Source organism: Halictus rubicundus, chromosome 4 (assembly GCF_050948215.1).
Source record: "Halictus rubicundus isolate RS-2024b chromosome 4, iyHalRubi1_principal, whole genome shotgun sequence".
Classification (NCBI taxonomy): Eukaryota; Metazoa; Arthropoda; class Insecta; order Hymenoptera; family Halictidae; genus Halictus; species Halictus rubicundus.
This window is the reverse complement of record NC_135152.1, coordinates 15,020,851-15,036,101: the sequence shown is the minus strand read 5'-3', so window position 1 is coordinate 15,036,101 and position 15,251 is coordinate 15,020,851. Positions and strand designations below refer to the sequence as shown.

Genomic DNA, 15,251 nt, shown 5'->3' with positions numbered 1-15,251 from the left:
GTCGCCATCTTTCATTTTCTTACTAACTTTAATATAAACACATTTTGAAATCGCTGTTTTGCATTTGATCCAATCGTTTTTGTCACAAATGCATAAAAGCCGCGGTCTAGTTGTCGTCGCGTGGTTAGTGACGCTGTTACGGTGTGTTGTTATCAATAAACAAATTCGAGTTAGAGTAGCGAGTGACCCGTCGTGAATTTGTAACGTTGACTTCGACGGTCGACCGAGAATCGCATTGCGCGGGGGAATCGGTCGAGTTGATTCGACGGAACATGCCACGAGCTGATTATGCTTGCACTTATCCGAGGTAAATCCTTCACGCTAATCCGGATCAAGCCATATAAATACCAAAATCTTGAAGTCTTTTAGAAATTCAGTCTTTTAGAAGTGGAAAGCCGAAATTGGTATACGCAAAATGAATTAGCATAAAAACACATCGAACGTAGAACAGATTGGCAATGCATCGACGATGAACCTGACCACATTCATATTCCGGTCATGGTGAGTTATAAAATGTTGCGTTGTGCAAGCTGTCGATACGTTTTCGGCGGATTGCATACTGGAAGGAACGTTTAGTAACCCGTGCCATTGTACTGGATACCTTGATCCCTTTTACCTACGTGTGTAACACGGACAACGTACAATTGGTCGCATAATCACGCGTTACGTATAATTAGAATTAAGTAACTTCGTCTGCAAAGAAGTGTAATATATCAATAGCCTGGTATACGTTGTTTCATAAAAGTGCACAGCTGAATTTATTTAGAATTTTCGCTTTTTTTTGTAACAATATGCTGGTATGAAGAAATTTATCTAATAATTTCTAGTGGAAGTATGTTTGTAATTTCAATAATTATGGAGTAAATAATGTGAATCCGGTCATTTAACCGGTTGTGTTTAAAGTTTAAGTAAAGTTCAACTAGAAGCACACACAGTCGTCTGTAGCTACTTCATCATTATCTGTACTGCTCTTGTACATTATACATACCATTTAGTCTTCCATTGTTTGTCTATTTCTTCCACGTGATTTTTTCTTTATGTCTGTAAAAACCTTTTTACTATCGTTTGCATTTAGAAGCTTAAGACTATGTAAACAGGTTAAACAATACTGTTTTCAGTCGATCAACTGAATGCGAAAAGCAAACTGTGAAAAACAAGGTAAAGGATTCTAAGAACGAATTCTGAGGATAAAAATTCCAACAATTGCACGTTTAACTAAACAATTGCAACTCTTCAAACAGTCGTAAATGAACTTATGTGCTTCGCACCTCTATAACCGTCAGCAAAAATGCAAATTTTGAATTAGTCCCTATTCATTCAGCGAATTCAGTCGAAATGTATTCCTCAACTAATCACAATGCAAATAATAAATACGACGTGCGCATTTAGGTAATCTATTCGAACGTGAAACCTAAAGACACACGTGCACAAATTTCGTTGTGGTAGAAACTAATTTTCCACAACGAATCGCCATCGACTCTCTTACTCTGCATGCTAATCCAATGTCAAAACTTTTTTATCTCTAATGATACTTTTATGAAACGTTTACCAACATATTGGCGATAATTTTCCAATTAAAAGGATACCAAACACGAGACAATTTGAATCATATTTACTCGTTTAATCCACGATATAGTAAAACCTCGATTATCCGAACTAATCGAGGTTCTACTGTATTGTAAATTTAAAAAAAAGTTCAAAAGAAAAATAATTGCACATCTCTTTCGCAAATACCGAGACGTAACTGCACTGGACCCGAAAGGGGCGTGCATTTAACGAACCAGTGACCGACATGTCACATCCGGAGCTCCCTAACGCGCAGCAATTATGTTCTAATGGCTTGATATCAAGCGGCAATATACCTTTGAAAAACGCATCGTAAATTTCACTAAACGAAAATGTCACAACAATAGTGTGTTATCGATATGTTACGCCCTTCCGTTTGTTTTTTAATTTATCATTTGCTTTACGCACGATATCGTTATGCGTGTCAACGTTCAGAATTTATTTGTATAATTAGCATTGAAAGAAATATTCGACGCTATAAATTGAAAAAATGAATCGATAAAGCAATAATTAGAATCAACTGAGAATGAATTATCATTACTAAGTAAGCCGATACTTCCCGGAACTCGTATGTACCGTGTGTCGCGAAAAGAATCGTCGGAGTCCCGTGACGTGCAGTCCGCGTCTCATACGAAGATGCTCGGAAGAAATGCGAAAAGAATGCGTCGCAAAGAAGCCGCCTGATTGGTCAGATGCACACAGTTCGGTCAGGCGCGTTCCCGCTATTCGCTGAGAGAATTACCACTACATTGGACCGCACTGTATCGTCATTGGTGTTTCTAGATCACAGTAATATTCGGACACTTTTGAAAGGACGGCAAATTTCTTTAAGATTGAACCGTACGACTTAGATTTTTTTTTTTTTTTTGAGAATTTAGAACAATTAGTTTAGTACATGGCGTGAACAAATTTTAAAGCAATTTACCGGAATTACAGAGAGAATAGTTATTGTTTGCAACTTTTTGATGTGGGCCTATGTACATTTTGTAGATCTGTATCAATTATGCATATTCTGAAAATTTAGTAAATTAGTTGAGCAGTAAATTAATTGTTCTAACATCTCAAATGAATCATCCCAGTCGTGTGGTCGAATATTACAAAAGTTAACGTCCTTCTAAAACCGTCCGAATATGTATTACTGTGAGTCAGTGTAGGTGCCATGCAAGGTGAAGTAAAAATAAATATACTGAAGCGTCATGAATGGTGTTTCCCGAGGTTCGCGTAAACGAAACGTCACCGAAACAATAATCAAGGTATGTATGTATTGTGACGTCCGTTTACTCGTGTTTATTGAAGCACTATAACTGTTTCGGGAAACTCGCATTTACCGGGTGATACAAAAACAATCGTTCAAGGACTATGAGGTTTTTAATATTACTATGCACACGGTATTGAAAACTTCGGATTTTATGCATTTATGACGAAAGAATTGAATGATGTTGTTATATTATTCCCATTAACGTCTGCTTCTGACGAAACTATAAATTGCATTTCGATTTGGTAGAAATAAAAACCATTCATATTTGCTGTTCGAAATCATCGTCGTGAATTTAACTATATAATACATTGCAAAAGGTTAAAACGTTCACATACACACGGCGCCTCGAGAATCTTCACTCATCAACCTTACGCGCAATAACAAACTTAGAAGTTAATATGCAATGGTCAGCAGCGGTCACCAACGATGAAAAAAAGCAGTTATACATTAAGAGTACGTTCCACTCACTTCGAGGATCAAAAAAGGTCATAGGTCGTCCGCCCGGAAGCTCCTCCTGCCCAAGTCATACACGTCTTCCTCCTTTGATGAACTTTTGCCTAGAAAGATGGAAGAACACGTTTTATGGCGGATTTTGTTGCTTCCGTTCCGCTATCAGATAAACAAACAACGTCAATCATATTCAGACACCGGTTAAGGAGATATTGTGATTTTCCATTTCCATTAAATCGAGGTTTTTAACACTTTCTTTGGAAGACAATTTCTTTTTCAAAACATGGCCTATAAAAGGCCTATATTTAGTTAAAAAAGATAACTTGTGGACTTCAGATACTCCCAACATGTGTGCAAAATCCTAATACAGAAAGTTTAATAGTTCGTCTGATAGACTCCTAAAAATTGGGGAAAGTGATCTCGAAAATTTAAAATACGGTAGAACCTCGTTCGTTGCACAGTAGCGATTCCCACCACGAGCTGTTGGAAGGTTCTGGGACTCGTGGTGGGGATTATGGTGGCTACATAATATCTGAAGCAGCTTAGGGAGTGGGGAGATGCGAAGTGAGGAAGTGGAAAAGCAGATCCCACGATTGGTTGCCTGTTTCGTTGCACGATCTTCGACTTATATAGATATACCATCCTTTATTGTGGTTTTAATGCAATTGTGGCTTAAGTAACCGCGATTAGCCACTTCTCCCGTAACCTACGCCGGTCAATTCGCGCGAATGATGATCCGTCGTTCGGAACGGTCAAATCACTCGGCTAATTACGTTCCGCACGTGCGATTACCTAAACGACCGGGCAGTTCGTTACTCCCGAACGGAAAAGCCACTCGACCACCTTGATCTGAATGCTTCGAAATGTAGTAACCCGACAGAGAAAAGGTACGTAAATTATAAAAGCCAGTACACTATATCGCCGACAGTGCTCCATGAACGAAGTTTAACGCAATGTCCCCGCGAACTATAATTCCACTCGGTCATGTGGTATGTTAAGTGCTCTTTCATAACATTCTGCGATGTTAGAAGTGTTCTAACGAGGGCCGAGTCGGTTTTTGAAGGGCGCAGAGTTGACGAATTCTCGCTGTTATGCTCATCCGTACACAAAACAATGAATAGTATCTCCGTAACAGTCGTATATTGTAATCATACTCTTCGCTTGCATTTAGGTGCGCCTCGCCGATACTCGACCCCTCGCCCGTTCCCCCAGTGGTGGGGATAAAATTTTCACAGTTACGGTAGACACCGGTGCGACACTTACGGAGATAATATACTGTAAAAGGAATGTAACGCTAGGTTTGCTGGTGAAACTTTTATGCAGTGGCAACAAATAACAAACAAATTTTCATGAAAAAAATGTTCAGTTTATTTGGTAGATACATGAAACCATAAAAATATGACAAAATAAAATGTGCTGCGTACAAAAATCAGTGAATAAGAAACATTAAAATTTTCAGTATAAACATTTCTGAAACAACAAAAATATGACAATGAATTTTTGAAACGCGCTGTTTGAAAAGATTCAAGTGCTACAAGCAGAATTCAAAAAAATATGTCGCTTTAGATTGCTGACGCGTTGCTTAGACAATAACGAAAATAACAAAAATCGCTGTCCTAATAGCAACTAGTGGCAACCAAGTTTTCTTTTTACATTAAAGCTAACGCTTCGACCCTTACAATATTAGTTAAAAGAACGCTGAACTCTGTCGAACAAGTTTCAAAAAGAAAAATAAAGATAAGAATATCCGCTGTGTAATGGCGATTACGGTTCTGACAGTGTTCACACTCGTTCATACTACGAACAATAACATTTTCAAATATAATAAGCTATCACAGCTGAACTTAAATCGGTACAATTACGAATTAAATGCAAGGACAATGTCAAATAAAATAATCAACTACTAATCTATTCGACTTCTAAATAGAACGGTAACCAGCTTACATAAAGAACTATTTCGACGGTGGTTTAGGTTTCCATGTTAGGTTGAATTTTGACTCAAAAGAGTAACGGCAATACATATGTGAATTGGATGTAAACTGTTCCGGGCGCGTTACGTTACGTAATTTCTCGCATTGAGTTATCAAGGTGTTTTTCATATAGACAATGTGATTGGAATTGTCCAGATGATCGAGCACACCGAAAATTGCAGCAACTAAGGGAAAAATATCAAACTCATCTACATTAATCCACACCTCGTCGCGTGGAAACCTATTGTACTTCGAAAATGGTGCTTTCCTAAATATCGTTTCCCGACTATTTTTTAACAAATCTTTATTAGAAGCGTTAAATAACTGAGTTTCTAAAAGCCACGATATAAATGTCCCGTATGGGCACCAATAACAATGCTGCAACATCATAAGATTGGTGGGATAATAAGAGTACTCTCCAAGTTCTTCGACACCTCCATTCGGTTTGTAAGGTTGTAATCTCATTTCCGCCATCTTCTAGCTACTCCAGAGGTAGAAGATTTGCCAGTCTAATTCTTCTGATCCGTTACAAGCTGCAAACCCGACTGCAAACCAGATAGATCACTCAAATACGTTTATGCCGAAATGATCGTCGCGTCAGATCCTGTCTTCCCAAACGCTGCCTCCTCTACTGTATCCCAACTTAAACCGTATACAAACTCTTCAACTTCCCTCGACCGCCCAATTGAACCGACTCTACGGATTTCTGAAGTAGACGATCTAAATGCACTAAAAATACTAGTAGAGTAGACTGAGATTAAACGATTTTTAACGCAATTGATGATAGCACGATGATGATATACGATGTTGATTTTATAGCACGATAAAATAGCAATAGAGAAAACAATTCATTATTACATGGTATGCTACTATTAAGACCATATAACCTTCGTTTCTACCATTACCCATATATCATCTTTCCACTTACCAAATAGTTACAAGTGATTTAGGTGGCAGATTTGTCAGCTCAATTACCCTGTATGCATACAACGACTCAATTCGATTCTACAAAGCTTACAAATGGAAACATTATATTTAATATCTACTTTATTTTAGGTTATATATGGGTATAAATATTATTGTATACAGTGTACATATTGTTCTATATGATTTCATATTATGTTACTTTATTTCGTATTATATTTTAAGAATTTATCTAAGGATAATGATAATTACGTGAGTTAGTGAAGAAGCGAAACGCGAAAATGGAACAACCTTGTAAACCCGAAGGGAAAATAATAAAACAATACTGCTACTACTACTGTTACTGCTACTACTACTACTACCATACAAAGCACACAGAACTACAGTGCACGCAATTCTTATAAGAACACTATGCTTCACGAAGAAATATTAGTGTATTTCGTGAAGCTTTATTAGTTGTACACTTGGAACTTCACGTAACTGTAATTAGTGTTCCTTCTCGAGAAATTTTATAATTGATTATTTCTCAATTCCAGTATTTCTCGAGAAATTTAAATCTAGGAAAATTCTTATGAATCTCATTTATTTTATAACATATTTTCGGAAATGAATTTTCAGTTAACTCAAGTTGCATATTACTAATCAATCGCGTACGTATAAGCATATCTACAGGCAGCATATCAATGCCTACGTATGCATGTTTGCAATGTGAAAATTTATAATAATTGTCTTCAGCAACTTTTGGATGTTCTGTATACGATAAAGCCAACATCCACACAAAATGAAAGATATTTTTCTGCGGCTACAGATTTTGTTATAAAAAAAAAAAGAAGTCGATTGTCTGATTCTACATGTTAAGAAGTTATTTCAAAACAAAAGCGTAATGTTTCACCTTATAAAAGTTTGGTTTTAGATAAATAAATTTATCGGTTATATTTAGCGTCTATTTTTTCCTTGTTTTTAAAGTTATGTACATATTGAACAGGAATAAACACTGAATTAAAGTTTTTTGCCCTTTCGGTAAATAGTATTAACGATATTCCAAATATTATAAGTTTCCCAATATTTTTTTATTTTATTAAAAATTCTCGAGAATTTTCGAGAAATATAGTCTTATTTCTCATTTCTCGAGAAATGAAAAGTGTTGAGAAATCCGGAATACTACTACAATACGCTTATTATGGGACGATCTGAGTCGTTAAATTTCGTGTCTTCTGTTGGTAATCACATAATTATCACCGGTTGGTCGAGGTCGATGCTAATGTTCTATAGAGACAGTAATGTTTACTTGTAATTAGTTCTACTTATAGTACCATTTCGCAGTGCAAATGTCGCTCTATATACTGGTAGGTATTCTTATACTTTTACTGTTAATGTGTGCTCAATTCAAATTACTAATATAAAGATGGACAGAATGCAAATTCACAAAATTTTCTTGTACGTGTATCCTTGTATTCATACGCTTGTAAGTACTTGTACATGTGCTATCATTTTGTCCATGAGTGTACCCTTCACAGAGCTAATAGCAAAAATCGAAGAAGAAGCGATTTGAAATTTTATTTTTCGATTCGACACGCCTTACGACTGTTTGAGAACCAAAAATAGAATCAAATTGATTTAATTAGCCAAAACCATGTGACCTTCGAACGTGACCGCCAGTGATCTTCTGCGTATTTTAACATGTGAATATTGCCGATCGATTCACTTTGTATGACGTCACCAGTGCCTTCTTTTTTTGGCGCATTTACGAAACTTTTCTCAGTAGCTATCAAAAAACCATCGGTATAGGTGCCCGTAGCGCGTTTAAACTGGTTCTAGTGGCGTCGCAATGAAACGTTTCAGATCAAAGTTCATCGTTGTCGAATAAAAGATTCACTGGCGAAGGATAAATTTTGTAAGCATTGTTTTTTCAAAAGGAAAAAGTTTCGAGTCGTTTCGCGTTTTCTACGTGGGACGGTTAATGCAAAAATGGGGCAAATCAAAGTAGTTAACCGCAAGATAATAAGGAATTCGGTGTAAAACTTCTGTAAATAATGTTACCGGTTATTTTTCATTATTTTTTTAAGGAACATTCACCAACTTATTTCTGGCATTTTTCGGATTAAAACGACGCTAAACACGATATCATTTCAACTGTATTTAATTGACTACTTTACTACTTTACTATACTTGACTACGGATTTTATGCGTTCATGAGAAAAGTGGGTGGTCGCAATTTAAAACAGTAAAATAAGATTTAGAGAATTTAGGAACACCAATGTAATATTTTCAACTTACTAAAATGATTAAAGAAAGAAAGCACCTTTTCAGTTAGCCCTTGTTTCTTACAATTAATGCACAACATTCTTCTTTTACGTGCAGAACCGCAGCTAATTAGCTTAGATAATTAACTTCGTGTCATTCTCGTTTCGCGGCGTTCGCTCGCAAAGATTTCGCAACTCTAACGTTTTATGAATTTGGCTTATTTATGATGATACCGACCTCTTTGAAACGGCGAGGCTATGGGACAGGACAGATTGTATCGAAACCTGTTTATCGGTGTCTAAAGATATTTAAATGTGAGATATTTCTGAAGAAAAACTCAGTCGACAAGTTGAGAAACTGACTCGCGTCGCAGATTTTGTTGGGGATTTTTGTCTACTAAACTACTACTGTCTACTCACTCTTTGGTTTTACCTTTTGGTTATAGACAAGTGCACTCTCTTCCGTGGTCACTTTCAATGTCATACAAAACCCGCGAACGACGCTTCCGCGACGACCCGCGATTCGCTTCTTTTTCGGTTCTTCCCACTCCTCACTCATTCCATCTCTCTGTCATACTATTCTCAATTGTTTCTTCACGCATACATACACACGCACGCACGCAATAAAAACAATCGCACACACAGATTTCTCACTAGCCGATGACAAAAATCGTTGCGCCATTTGTATCTTTCTTGCGCTTCACTTAGCAAATTAAATTAACCCTTTGCACTCGGCGCTATTTTCAATCTAAAACTAAACTTTTCTTCCGTCTTACAATATTTTCATTTTATTCATACGAAACTGATCCGATTTCTACATGTAATATTTAAATGTTTAGTAATCTATTAAATACAAATTTTGTAATATTTTCTCTAATTTCTTTGAAATAATGCCACAACAATTTCTAGTGGTGTTTCAGAGTCACCACTCGAGTGCAAAGGGTTAACTCTAGCATCCGGCGAATTAGTTTGGCCGAGTGACGCGACTAAGGAATTGTAACGGTTTGTAAAGCGAAAAAAAAAAGTGTACAGTATTTCTGTAAGTATCGGAAATATAACAAAACCTTTCCTATTTAAATTTTTTCGATTGCAATTTCTTGTAGCTGGTATTGAACACTTCCTGAATATGCACGGAAACTTCGGAAATTAACAACGGGACAACGACTTCTGCAAAATACATGTTTAGGTAGTGTTTTACAAACGTCTCGATGTTATCTACAAACACGCGCAACAAAAAGTATAGTGCTCCATTTAAAAATTTAAATGTGACCATCGCAGGACGCACCGGCGCTATCTCAAGGTCAAACAGTTATCGTCACGATATGTCCCCCACGATATCATACAACTTTCATCTGGCAGATTTTTTCATATCTCTGATACTTATAGAAATAATCACGTGCCGACATTTAAAACGGACATACTGTATGTAATGTATATGTGTACATAGAAAGCACATGTATATAGAGATCGTCGCTTTCACAGGTGGTTCATTGATCAGTGAAAAGCGTCGCCAAGCAGGTCAACCGTGTATTGGTTTATTAGAGCGAGATCAAAAATAGGGACGGATTCCGAGAGCACAGAAGACAACGAACCGATCAACGTTCCCAGCGAAAGGTGTGAACGTTTGATTAATTCTGGTAACTCTGCGAGCTACTTGCGTCGATATATACAGTGACAAAATGTCTAAACTATATATTCATAAAGTTTGTTCCTCCGCTATAAAGTCAATTGTACATTAGCTTGCAGTTTATTTATTTTAACCACGGCGCACCAAAAAATCTCAGAAAATTCATGAACAATACTTCAGTATATACGCTGATACTCTAATAATATAAATAATATCAAACTCCAATGTTAAATCTGAATTTTTTTGATATGTTACCACCAGGATTTTCAACTTGAGAATCCGAGTTAATTTCGAAAAACGATTTTTATAGAAACCCTATTGTGCACTCAATAACAATATACGATCACTGTTTTTCAAATCTTCACGAATGTTGCTAAACGTAAATATTCCTTGCAGAAACGACTCAGTAGTTCCCCTGAGATTCGTAGATTGTTAAAGATCAAAACGTCTGATTCGTAAAATTAAGACAGAGACCTTATCACTACAATTACCGATTGCGAATGGTCTCAATTAGACTCATGCATGAGATGACAAACAATTGGTGAACAGATCGCGGTTATTCGCAAACTTCGACGAAGTTGTTATGGCAGATGGCACTCGGGTCTCCAGTAAGATAATTCGACGTCATCGGTCGTCAGTGTGGATATTTGTAATAAACTTGTTGGAAATAAAGCGTTTGTCTCATTTTTGAGCGTTCATCTATGTTTGTTGAGAAGGAATATTTGCTTATCTTTATAAAAATAAAGTGTCTTTCTTCGTAATCACTTTTTTAAATAGCGTTAACTATCTTCTTACAACGTTATAACTACAAGTATAGTCGATGGTGTTTCGAATCATTTCCTGCTTTAGTTATCAATTTTTTTAAACATATTTGTGAAGATCGCAGAGTAGGGTAAGGTCGCGCCATTGACGCACTGTGTAGCGATCGGGTCAGGTTGGGATCCAGAAAGTTCGGGTGTAAACATCAAAAAATAAAATGTAAGAAACGACATATTTGAGTTTTTCGTCATCTTCTCAAAAAGGTAGAAAAATACAATAAAATCAATACTTGCGAATATGAATTTCATTCGATTCCTTTACGTCTGGATAAAACGCAACGAGGCGTTGGTAAACATATTAATTGAAGTAATATCGATTTGCATCTGCAATAACCATCCTGCGAAAAGAAACGAATTAAAATATGCCTTTATTCAAATTTTTACCGTGCAAATAGAAAAAACATTGCTCTGTGATTAAAGCAATCGAATCGAACGAATATTTATGAGATCACCGATGTAACAATTTTATGAAGAATTCATGACACGATCGTCACACTTCAGAGATCATTTGATCATCTGCATCATCATCGTAAAACAGGATTCTTCTAGAAGCATGTGCGACGAACATGACCGATTGTGCGTCCGATCGCAATTTTCGTAGCGTTGAAAAAAAAAGACATTATCACCCATCTTTGATTCATTCGACCATTTATAGTGACAAGGTTCAAAAGATTTGCTGAGTTTTATGATTAAATTAGGGGAAGTTGCCAGATGAGCGAGGGTGACGTAAATTAATTTATTATTATTCATCACATGCGAGATTTAGCAATAAATATGATATTTACAGTCTGCTTCTACAATACATCCGTTTTTCCTTTCATGGCACTGTGTTCTTCTGGACCCTCCTAATTAAATTAATAATAGGACCATATACCGTTTTTAAAATTGCCTCTTTTATTTTTCTCCTGTTCATATTACACGTCCTTCAGTCTTCGGATTTCGAAATCATTTTTGTACACATCCACTACAAGTTTCGATTTGCTCGTCGATTTTCAGAAAATTTTATTGCGCGCCGTATTGCCTCCTGACTCAAAGGGTAAGGTCGCGCGGATCAAAGAATAGCACCTCCTGGCCGATATATGTCCGTGGCTAGACCCGTGTTTTGGACATATATCGAGTAAACCTCTCTTTGGAGACAATTGTGACTCAATTGTGACGAAAGTGCCCATCCCTGGTTTACAGTGTGACAATGGCAACGAAACGAAAACGTGTGGTGCCGTGTTTTATCCTAATCTTTACATGGAAAGCATTATTTAATGATTCATCAATTGTGTCTCGAATAGCAAGCCTGATCAATTTTGAAGAATCTCGAATTTCCATATTTATCCCACAAATTCCATTGGAAAGCAATTTATATGTTTAAAGAATAGCAAATAACGCGTTATAATGTTTCCATAATTAGCTGAGGTACATTATTAGCAAGTCAGACTGATTTAGTAGTCAAATATATGTGAAATTTCGGGCGCGTTCTCGTCGAAACGACATTTTTCGAGTTGAATGAACCCGATGTTGCGTGAATCGATTGTCTAATTTACATAAAAATTTGCAGACATTTTGATGAAGATGTCCCTAATATTTTCTGCACTGAAGTCCGAAGCCTTTTTTTTCGAATTCATATTTTTGTAGGATCCATGTTTTTCGTTATTTGTTACTCAAACGTAGGAACCAAAGGCAACGAGTTCGAAAAACGAAAGATTAAAATTGACTATAATAAAGACAAAAGTTACTACGTTTATGAATCTTTCATTTGCAATTATATGCAATAAGGAAGTAAATTTTTGTTTTAGTGTGAAAGGAGTATAGCGTGTACACATAAATTAAAGGACTCGAATGTGGTTCGAATTGAGCAACAATAGAATTTATCAAAGCATCCAATATTAACATGATGATATACTGACAGTTTCATCATTCGTCAGAGCATCCAATGTCCAAAGTCCTCGGAAAGCTGTACAAATCGTACATAATAGAAGAATAATCTATTACCGGTTGAAAGTTTGGATTTACTTTGAGAATTGACGGAAACAAAGATGTGCATGTTAAATCAACAAACTTAAGTAACTACAAAGAATGACATTAATTTATAAGAGGCAAGAACTAAGAGTGCCGATGAGCGTTTCCAAAAATATTAGCTTTGAGTCAGGAGGCAATACGGCGCGCAATAAAATTTTCTGAAAATCGACGAGCAAATCGAAACTTGTAGTGGATGTGTACAAAAATGATTTCGAAATCCGAAGACTGAAGGACGTGTAATATGAACAGGAGAAAAATAAAAGAGGCAATTTTAAAAACGGTATATGGTCCTATTATTAATTTAATTAGGAGGGTCCAGAAGAACACAGTGCCATGAAAGGAAAAACGGATGTATTGTAGAAGCAGACTGTAAATATCATATTTATTGCTAAATCTCGCATGTGATGAATAATAATAAATTAATTTACGTCACCCTCGCTCATCTGGCAACTTCCCCTAATTTAATCATAAAACTCAGCAAATCTTTTGAACCTTGTCACTATAAATGGTCGAATGAATCAAAGATGGGTGATAATGTCTTTTTTTCTCAACGCTACGAAAATTGCGATCGGACGCACAATCGGTCATGTTCGTCGCACATGCTTCTAGAAGAATCCTGTTTTACGATGATGATGCAGATGATCAAATGATCTCTGAAGTGTGACGATCGTGTCATGAATTCTTCATAAAATTGTTACATCGGTGATCTCATAAATATTCGTTCGATTCGATTGCTTTAATCACAGAGCAATGTTTTTTCTATTTGCACGGTAAAAATTTGAATAAAGGCATATTTTAATTCGTTTCTTTTCGCAGGATGGTTATTGCAGATGCAAATCGATATTACTTCAATTAATATGTTTACCAACGCCTCGTTGCGTTTTATCCAGACGTAAAGGAATCGAATGAAATTCATATTCGCAAGTATTGATTTTATTGTATTTTTCTACCTTTTTGAGAAGATGACGAAAAACTCAAATATGTCGTTTCTTACATTTTATTTTTTGATGTTTACACCCGAACTTTCTGGATCCCAACCTGACCCGATCGCTACACAGTGCGTCAATGTCGCAAAAAACTGGACAAAATTCACGTCTACATTAATTATACATTAATTACGAACATGGCGGTTCTAGAGATTTTTGGCTCGTGGAATCTAATTCTAGTATTATTTACTAGAATAATATAAAAACTACAATAAAAAACTGTGAGAACATTAGAACAATTGAACAATGTTGATGTATTATTTTCAACTTATTTATATTATTAAATAGAGGAATAGGATATGTTCATGTAATTTGTGTTCTTTACAACCAACTCAGAAAATTTGTATTTTCCATTAGAATCCGCAGTCTACTTAGATTATTATTACTGCCAGTTCATAAAGATTCAATAACTTTCCGATGTTTTTCAGGCGGAAATTGCTTTTTTCCTCCGATAATAAAAAAGAAAAAATATTCTGGACTCTGTCATAAGGAAATCCTAAGTTCTAAAAACTACAGTAATTAACTTGCTTTTTGCTTGGTATTTAATGAAATGGATCAATTAGAAATACAAAATATATAGAGATGTAATCACGTTTATGTTTATGTTTCCATAAATTTGACAACAAGTGCGCGAGTTATCAGAGGTGCAATAGCATTTCCAAGAAAACGCATTCCTGACACTGCTTGCAGCAAAATTAACTCACTGAAAAACATTTTCAAGCATATGAATGTAGAACACGGTCTTACTTTTGAACATAAAATCTAATATGGAAATATGTATTATGCCAGGGGACAAAACGTTTGTTTGTTCCACGGAATAATGGTACGGTTCAGCTATTATTGAGCTCGATCTATACAGGCTCAGTCATGCAACTGGGACAGTGTATATGTAGCTCACTTTCCGTTAAAATTTAGGGTAATGTCCGTGGAAAAAGGTTAAGTAGTTTAGGCGGCTCTAATTTTCCGTGACCATAATTTTCCTATTGACGCAACACCTAACTTTTCATTTCAACAGAACCACGTATTTCTTCGACCAATAAGTAGGTTAATTCTTCCGGAGTGTAGTTAGATTTCTTGTTAGAACCAGAGTTGTGCAGTAATCGATTATTTTATGATAACTTTTGATTACGAAAAGGTTTCATAGCAATCATTGATAAATCAATCGTTACTATAATATATCTGCAACCGTAGAAAGAGCGATTACATTATCTTTTACTAAAATCAACTTTTCATTCCCCTATTAACTTATCAATACCTTACTAAACGTAGAGTGAATTTTACATTTTACAAACAATGACACTCGTATTCATTAGAGTCTCATTAAAAGTATATGCATACTGAAAAAATGCATAACGAAGTAATAACTGACACACTGACGCACTGACTGCGGGAAAACAAT

At 36.0% G+C, this 15,251-nt stretch overlaps 2 protein-coding genes across 2 annotated transcripts in view; both read right to left on the bottom strand.

The window, feature by feature from the left end:
- The window catches only part of LOC143353574 (putative fatty acyl-CoA reductase CG5065), a 170,181-nt gene that overhangs the window by 137,067 nt on the left and 17,863 nt on the right, over window positions 1-15,251 (bottom strand). The window lies entirely within an intron of this gene.
- LOC143353575 (putative fatty acyl-CoA reductase CG5065) overlaps window positions 1-15,251 on the bottom strand; it is a 66,831-nt gene that overhangs the window by 44,371 nt on the left and 7,209 nt on the right. Inside the window, exon 2 of the mRNA XM_076787012.1 lies at window positions 3,293-3,381. The gene's annotated coding sequence lies outside the window, so the exon portion shown is untranslated. The remainder of the gene's footprint in view (window positions 1-3,292; window positions 3,382-15,251) is intronic.